Source organism: Coloeus monedula (assembly GCF_965178545.1).
Source record: "Coloeus monedula genome assembly, chromosome: 40".
Taxonomy (NCBI): Eukaryota; Metazoa; Chordata; class Aves; order Passeriformes; family Corvidae; genus Coloeus; species Coloeus monedula.
Genome location: NC_138820.1, coordinates 152,602 through 161,004, shown reverse-complemented (window position 1 = coordinate 161,004; position 8,403 = coordinate 152,602).

Below are 8,403 nucleotides of genomic sequence, written 5' to 3'. Positions count from 1 at the left end.
TGTCCCCTCCACCCCTCCCAAGCCCCCAACCCCCCCCCACGGGTGTCCCCGTGTCCCCCCCAATGTCCCCTCGTGTGTCCCTCCGCCCCCCCCGAGCCCCCCCGAACCCCCCCCGGGTGTCCCCCTCTTGTCCATTCGTGTCCCCCCCCAACAGAGTCCCCCCAGACCCCCCCACGGGTGTCCCCCGTGTCCCCCCAATGTCCCCTCGTGTGTCCCCCCCCACCCAGAGCCCCCCCAGAGCCCCCGGATCCCCCCACGGGTGTCCCCCGTGTCCCCCCAATGTCCCCTGGTGTCCCAACCCCCACCAGAGCCCCCCCCGAGCCCCCTCGAGCCCCCCCAGAACCCCCCCACGGGTGTCCCCATGTCCCCCCCAATGTCCCCTCGTGTGTCCCTCCCACCCACAGCCCCCCCGGACCCCCCCACGAGTGTCCCCCAATGTCCCCCCGAGCCCCCCGACCCCCCCCATGTCCCCCGCACCCCCCAAAGCCCCCCCAGCCCCGTCCCCTCCTGTGTCCCCCCCCCCCACCCCAGACCCCTCCCCACCCCTCCCCCCCCCGCGTGTCCCCGCGTCCCCCTCGTGTCCCCTCCCCCCCCCCCCCCCCCCGGGAGCAAATCGGATTAACGGGGGGGGTGGGGGAGGGGAAGGGGGGATTAGGGCCCCCCCCGCCCCCCCCCGCTGCGGCCGCACACGAGCGACGGCGGCCGCGGGGGCTCCCTGGGGGCAGCGCTGAGACCCCCCCGGGACCCCCCCGGGACCCCCCCGGGACCCCCAAACCCCCCCCCCGGGACCTGCGGACAGGTGAGAGACCCCCAAAGGCCGCCCCTCCCCCACCCCCCAGGTGAGCGACCCCCGTCCCCGCCCCCACCCAGGAGGGAATTAAGCGACACCCCCCCCCCCCCAATTAAGGGACCCCTCCCCAATTAAGGGACCCCCCCCCAATTAAGGGACCTCTCCCCAATCAAGGGACCCTCCCCAATCAAGGGACCCCTCCCCAATTAAGGGACCCCTCCCCAATTAAGGGACCCTCCCCAATTAAGGGACCCCTCCCCAATTAAGGGACCTCTCCCCAATTAAGAGACCCCTCCCCAATTAAGAGACCCCTCCCCAATTAAGGGACCCCCCCCCAATTAAGGGACCCCTCCCCAATTAAGGGATCCCCACCAATTAAGGGACCCCCCCCCAATTAAGGGACCCCCCCGGTACCTGAGGACAATTAAGAGACGCCCCCCCCCCTTCATTCTGGGAGCCCCCCCAGGGGTCTTGGGGTGCCCCCCCCGAGCCCTGGGACCCCCCCCCGACCCCTGGGATGCCCCCCCCCATTCTGGGACCCCCCCCCCGCGGGTCTCGGGTCTCCTCTGGGGGTCTTGGGGTGCCCCTCCCCCCCCGATTTGGGACCCCCCCCCCCCGGATTCCTGGAAACCCCCCTGACCCCTGGGCCCCCCCGGGGCTCTTGGGGTGCCCCCCCCGATCCTTGGGACCCCCCCCCAGACTCTTGGGACCGTTCCCCGCCCCCCCCCCAAGGTTTTTTGGGGTCCCCCCCGGGGTCTTGGGTCTCCTTTGGGGGTCTTGCGGTGCCCCCCCTCCCCCCCCAGCACCCCCGGGACCCCCCCGGGGGTTTTGGGGTGACCCCTGGGACCCCTGGGACCCCCCCCCCCGCGCACCCATGGGACCCCCCCGGGGGTTTTGGGGTGCCCCCCCCCCCCCGACCATCCGGATCCTCTGTGGAGATATTGGGGTCACCTGGGGGGGTTGGGGACCCCCCCCCCGGGGTGTTGGGGTGACACCTGAGCCACCTGGGGGGGTTTTGGGGACGCCCCCGGGGTGTTGGGGTCCCTTTGGGGTGTTGGGGTCCCTCCCTGGGGGGGTTGGGGGGGCCTGGAAGGGCGTTGGGCTGCGCGGGGTGACGGGCGCCAGGTGTGACAGGGGTGACATGTGACAGGTGACAGGTGACAGGGGTGACATGGGTAGGTGTGACAGGTGACAGGTGATGTGTGACAGGTGACAGGTACAGGTGTGACAGGTACAGGTGTGACAGGTACAGGTGTGACAGGTAACAGGCACAGGTGTGACAGGTGACAGGTACAGGTGTGACGTGTGACGGGTACAGGTGTGACAGGTACAGGTGTGACAGGTACAGGTGTGACAGGTAACAGGCACAGGTGTGACAGGTGTGACAGGTGACAGGTACAGGTGTGACGTGTGACGGGTACAGGTGTGACAGGTACAGGTGTGACATGTACAGGTGTGACAGGTGACAGGTGACTGGCACAGGTGTGACGGGTACAGGTGTGACAGGTGACATGTGACAGGTACAGGTGTGACAGGTGACAGGCACAGGTGTGACAGCTGTGACAGCTGTGGCGTGTGACACGTACAGGTGTGACAGATACAGGCACAGGTGTGACAGGCACTGGTGTGACAGGCACGGGGTGACAGGTGACAGGTGACAGGTGTGACAGGTGACAGGTACAGGTGTGACAGGTGATGTGTGACAGGTGACAGGTGTGACAGGTGACAGGTACAGGTGTGACAGGCGCAGGTGTGACAGGTGACATGTGACAGGTGACATGTGACAGGTGATGCGTGACATGCAGGTGACAGGTACAGGTGTGACAGGTGACGTGTGACATGTGACAGGTGACGTGTGACAGGCGCAGGGGTGACAGGTACAGGTGTGACAGGTACAGGTGTGACAGGTGACAGGTACAGGTGTGGCAGGTGATGTGTGACAGGTGACAGGTGACAGGCACAGGTGTGACAGGTGACAGGTGTGACAGGTGACAGATGACAGGTGTGACAGGTGACGTGTGACAGGCGGGCAGGTGACACGGGGAGGTGACAGGTGCCGTCTGAGTGGGGACGTGTGACGGGACAGGTGACAGGGACAGGTGACACGCGGTGTTTGACCCCAGCGCCGCGTGCGGGTGACGTGTGCCACGCGCGGGTGACGCAGAGGTGCCACCTCCCCGTGCCCAGGGATGAGGGATCCCAGAATAACCAGGGCGGGATTAGGGCGGGGCCTGTCCCGGGACTGGGGTGACACCGGGTGACACCGGGCGGGAGGGACACCCGAGAGACACAGGTGACACCCAGGGCAGGTGACACCTGGCACAGGTGACACAGGGCACCGGTGACAGCCAGGACAGGTGACACCTGGCACAGGTGACACCCGGAGCAAGTGAAACAGGGCACAGGTGACAGAGGGCACAGGTGACACCCGCAGCACCTGGAGGGCACAGGTGACACCTGGCACAGGTGACACAGGGCACAGGTGACACCCGGAGCAAGTGAAACAGGGCACAGGTGACACCTGGCACAGGTGACACAGGGCACAGGTGACAGCCAGGGCAGGTGACACCTGGCACGGGTGACACCCGGAGCACCTGATGGGCGGAAGTGACACCCGGGACAGGTGATACTGAGCAGGTGACACAGGGCACAGGTGACACAGGGCACAGGTGACACCCAGGGCAGGTGACACCCGGCACAGGTGACACCCGGAGCAAGTGAAACAGGGCACAGGTGACAGAGGGCACAGGTGACACCCAGAGCAAGTGACACCCAGCGCAGGTGACAGAGGGCACAGGTGACACCCGCAGCACCTGGAGGGCACAGGTGACAGCCGGCACAGGTGACACAGGGCACAGGTGACACCCAGAGCAGGTGACACAGAGTGTGGGCGACACCCAGTGCAGGTGGCACCGGGCACAGGTGACACCAGATGTGGGTGACACAGGGCACAGGTGGCACGGGGCACAGATGACACCCAGAACAGGTGACAGAGGGAACAGGTGGCACTGCAGGTGGCACGGGACACAGGTGACACCCAGAGCAGGTGACAGAGGGCACAGGTGACACCCGGAGCAGGTGACACGGGGCACAGATGACACCCAGAACAGGTGACAGAGGGAACAGGTGGCACTGCAGGTGGCACGGGGCGCAGGTGACACCCGGAGCAGGTGACACGGGGCACAGGTGACACGGGGCACAGGTGGCACTGCAGGTGGCACGGGGCACAGGTGACACCCGGAGCAGGTGACACGGGGCACAGGTGACACCAGATGTGGGTGACAGAGGGCACAGGTGGCACTGCAGGTGACACGGGGCACAGGTGACACCCAGAGCAGGTGACAGAGGGCACAGGTGACACCAGATGTGGGTGACACAGGGCACAGGTGGCACGGGGCACAGGTGACACCCAGAGCAGGTGACAGAGGGCACAGGTGACACCAGATGTGGGTGACACAGGGCACAGGTGGCACGGGGCACAGGTGACACCCAGAGCAGGTGACAGAGGGCACAGGTGACACCCGGAGCAGGTGACACGGGGCACAGGTGGCACCGGGTGCAGGTGACAGAGGGCACAGGTGACACCTGGAGCAGGTGACAGAGGGCACAGGTGACACCCAGAGCAGGTGACAGAGGGCAGAGGTGACACGGGGCACAGGTGGCACCGGGTGCAGGTGACACGGGGCACAGGTGACACCTGGAGCAGGTGACAGAGGGCACAGGTGACACGGGGCACAGGTGACACCCGGAGCAGGTGGCACGGGGCACAGGTGGCACTGCAGGTGACACGGGGCACAGGTGGCACCCAGAACAGGTGACAGAGGGCACAGGTGACACCAGATGTGGGTGACAGAGGGCACAGGTGGCACCGGGTGCAGGTGACACGGGGCACAGGTGACACCCAGAGCAGGTGACAGAGGGCACAGGTGACACGGGGCACAGGTGGCACCGGGTGCAGGTGACAGAGGGCACAGGTGACACCGGGTGCAGGTGACACGGGGGGGGGATGTGGCACCGGGATGTGGCACCGGGGGTGTCCCCGCCCCGGGGGTGTCCCCGTTGTCCCCCCCGTGTCCCCCCCTCCCCCCCTCCCCCCCCCCCGCTCTCCCACGTGGCCCCGCCGGGGGGGGATGGGTGGGAAGGGGGGGAGGGGGAGGGGGAGGGGGGATTATCCCGGGTTTAACCCCTCCCCCCCCGGGGGATTAACGGGGCCGCGGGGGATGATGGGAATGGGGGGGGGGCAGGGCCGGCTCATCCCCTCCCTTCCCCTCCCCCACTCCCCTTCCGGGAACCACTGACCACTGACCCCCCACTGACCGCTGACCACTGACCGCTGACCACTGACCACCGCCACTGACCCCCTCAGTGACCACTGACCGCTGACCACTGACCCCCCACTGACCGCTGACCACTGACCGCTGACCAGTGACCCCCCCACTGACTGCTGACCACTGACCCCCCCCCACTGACCACTGACCCCCTCCCACTGACCACTGACCCCCCCACACTGACCACTGACCCCCTCCCACTGACCACTGACCCCCTCCCCACTGACCACTGACCCCCTCCCACTGACCACTGACCCCCCCACACTGACCAGTGACCCGCTCCCCACTGACCACAGCGTGTCCCCCAGGTGACCCTCCCATGGTGGCCATGGTGACATCGCTGGACGCCTCCGGCCACCGCCGGCCCTGAGGGGTCTCGGCCCCGGCACAGCTCGGACATGCGGCCCCGCGGGGACGGGGCTGGGCACGGCGGGGACCCCGCTCGCGGTGGCACCGGGACAGCCCAGGCTGGCACCGGGGACACCTCCCACGGTGGTGGCATTTCCCCTGTTGGTGGCACCGCTCGTGGCATCGTCTCGAGTGGTGGTGGCACCTCCCGTGGTGACACTGGCACCTCCCGTGGTGACACCGGCACCTCCCAGGGTGACACTGGCACCTCCCGTGGTGACACCGGCACCTCCCGTGGTGACACTGGCACCTCCTACGGTGGCATCGGCACCTCCCGTGGTGACACCGGCACCTCCCACGGTGGCATCGGCACCTCCCGTGGTGACATCGGCACCTCCCGTGGTGACACCGGCACCTCCCAGGGTGACACTGGCACCTCCCGTGGTGACACCAGCACCTCCCGTGGTGACACCGGCACCTCCCGTGGTGACATCGGCACCTCCCGTGGTGACACTGGCACCTCCTACGGTGGCATCGGCACCTCCCGTGGTGACACCGGCACCTCCCGTGGTGACACCGGCACCTCCCAGGGTGACACTGGCACCTCCCACGGTGGCATCGGCACCTCCCAGGGTGACACCAGCACGTCCCGTGGTGACACCGGCACCTCCCGTGGTGACATTGGCACCTCCCACGGTGGCATCCGCCACGGTGACACCCGCAACGGTGACGTTTCCCACGGTGGTGGCACCTCCCACAGCATCATCTCCCACGGTGGCATCTCCAGCGGTGACATCTCCCACACTGGTGGCATCTCCCATGGTGGCACCTCCCACAGTGACATTGCCCACGGTGGTGGCACTTTCCACGGTGGTGGCTTCTCTCATAGTGTTGTTTCCCATGGTGGCACCTCCAGCGGTGACCTCTCCAACAGTGGTGGCATCTCCTCTCATGGTGACTCTTTCTCTGGTGGCTTCTGCCACGGTGGCACCTCCCAGAAGAGTGACAACTCCCACGGTGACAACTCCCACGGCGACATCTCCAAGAGTGACATCTCCAACACTGGTGGCACCTCCCATGGTGGTGGCACCTCCCACAGTGACATTACCCACGGTGGTGGCACCTCCCATGGCATCATCTCCCACGGCGGCATCTCCTCTCATGGTGACATTTCCCATGGTGACAACTCCACTGTTGGTGGCTCTGCTCATGGCATCATCTCCCACACTGGTGGCATCTCCCATGGTGGCACCTCCCACAGTGACATTGCCCACGGTGGTGGCATTTTCCATGTTGGTGGCTCCTCTCACGACGTCGTCTCCCACAGTGGCATCTCCAGCGGTGACATCTCCAACAGTGGTGGCATCTTCTCTCATGGTGACTCTTTCTCTGGTGGCACCTCCCACGGTGGCACCTCCCACAGTGACGTCTCCCACAGTGGTGGCACTTTCTACGTTGGTGGCTCCTCTCATGGTGTCGTCTCCCACGGTGACATCTCCACCAGCGGTGGCATCGCCGATGGGGACATCTCCAATGGTTGTGGCGTCTCTTGTGGCACCACCTCCCATGGTGGCATCTCCAAAAGTGACACATCCCATGGTGGCTTCTCCAATGGTGGCACCTCCCACGGTGACATCTCCCCCAGTGACATTGTCCACGGTGGTGGCACCTCTTGTGTCGTGACCCGCCATGGTGGTGACGTCTCCCACCGCGGCATCTTCCACGGTGACACCTCCCACGGGGACATCTCCCACGGTGGTGGCATCTCCAGCAGTGACATCTCCCCTGGTGGTGATGCCTCCCCGAATGGCATCTCCCACGGTGGTGGCATCTCCAACAGTGACCTCGGCCACCAGGACATCTCCTATGGCGGTGTCACATCCCACAGTGACACCTCCTGCAATGGTGGCATCTCCCATGGTGGTGGCATCTCCAACAGTGACCTCGGCCACCAGGACATCTCCTATGGCGGTGTCACATCCCGCAGTGACACCTCCCGCAGTGGTGGCATCTCTTGTGGCACCCCCTCCCATGGTGACATCGGCCACAGTGACATTTCTCATGGCGGTGGCACCTCCCATGGCAGCATCTCCAATGGTGACACCTCCCATGGCAGTGGCACCTCTTGTGGCATCGCATCCCATGGTGGCATCTCCCGTGGTGGCATCTCCCATGGTGGTGGCACCTCCAAGGACATCTCCCACAGTGGTGGCATCTCCCGTGGTGGCATCTCCCATGGTGACACCTCCAAGAAGGACATCTCCCACAGTGGTGGCATCTCCAACAAGGACATCTCCCATGGTGACATCTCCCATGGTGACATCTCCCACGGTGACATCTCCCATGGTGGCACCTCCAAGAAGGACATCTTCCACAGTGGTGGCATCTCCCATGTTGACGTCTCCAAAACTGACACCTCCCATGGTGACATCTCCCATGGTGGCACCTCCAAGAAGGACATCTTCCACAGTGGTGGCATCTCCCATGTTGACGTCTCCAAAACTGACACCTCCCATGGTGACCCCTGCCATGGGGACACCTCCCGTGGTGACCCCTGCCATGGTGACCCCTGCCATGGTGACACCTCCCATGGTGACACCTCCCGTGGTGACCCCTGCCATGGTGACACCTCCCATGGTGACACCTCCCATGGTGACAATGGTGCCACCTCCCATTGCGCTGGCACCTCCCACAGGGACGCCTCCCACAGTGGTGCCACCTCCCACGGTGGCATCTCCCGAGGCGGTGCCACCTCCCACAGGGACACCTCCCGCAGCGGTGCCACCTCCCACGGTGGCATCTCCCGAGGCGGTGCCACCTCCCACAGGGACACCTCCCGCAGCGGTGCCACCTCCCACGGTGGCATCTCCCGAGGCGGTGCCACCTCCCGCGTGGCGCCCTCGCCCCTCCTGCTGCTGCTGCTGTCCCACCACCCCC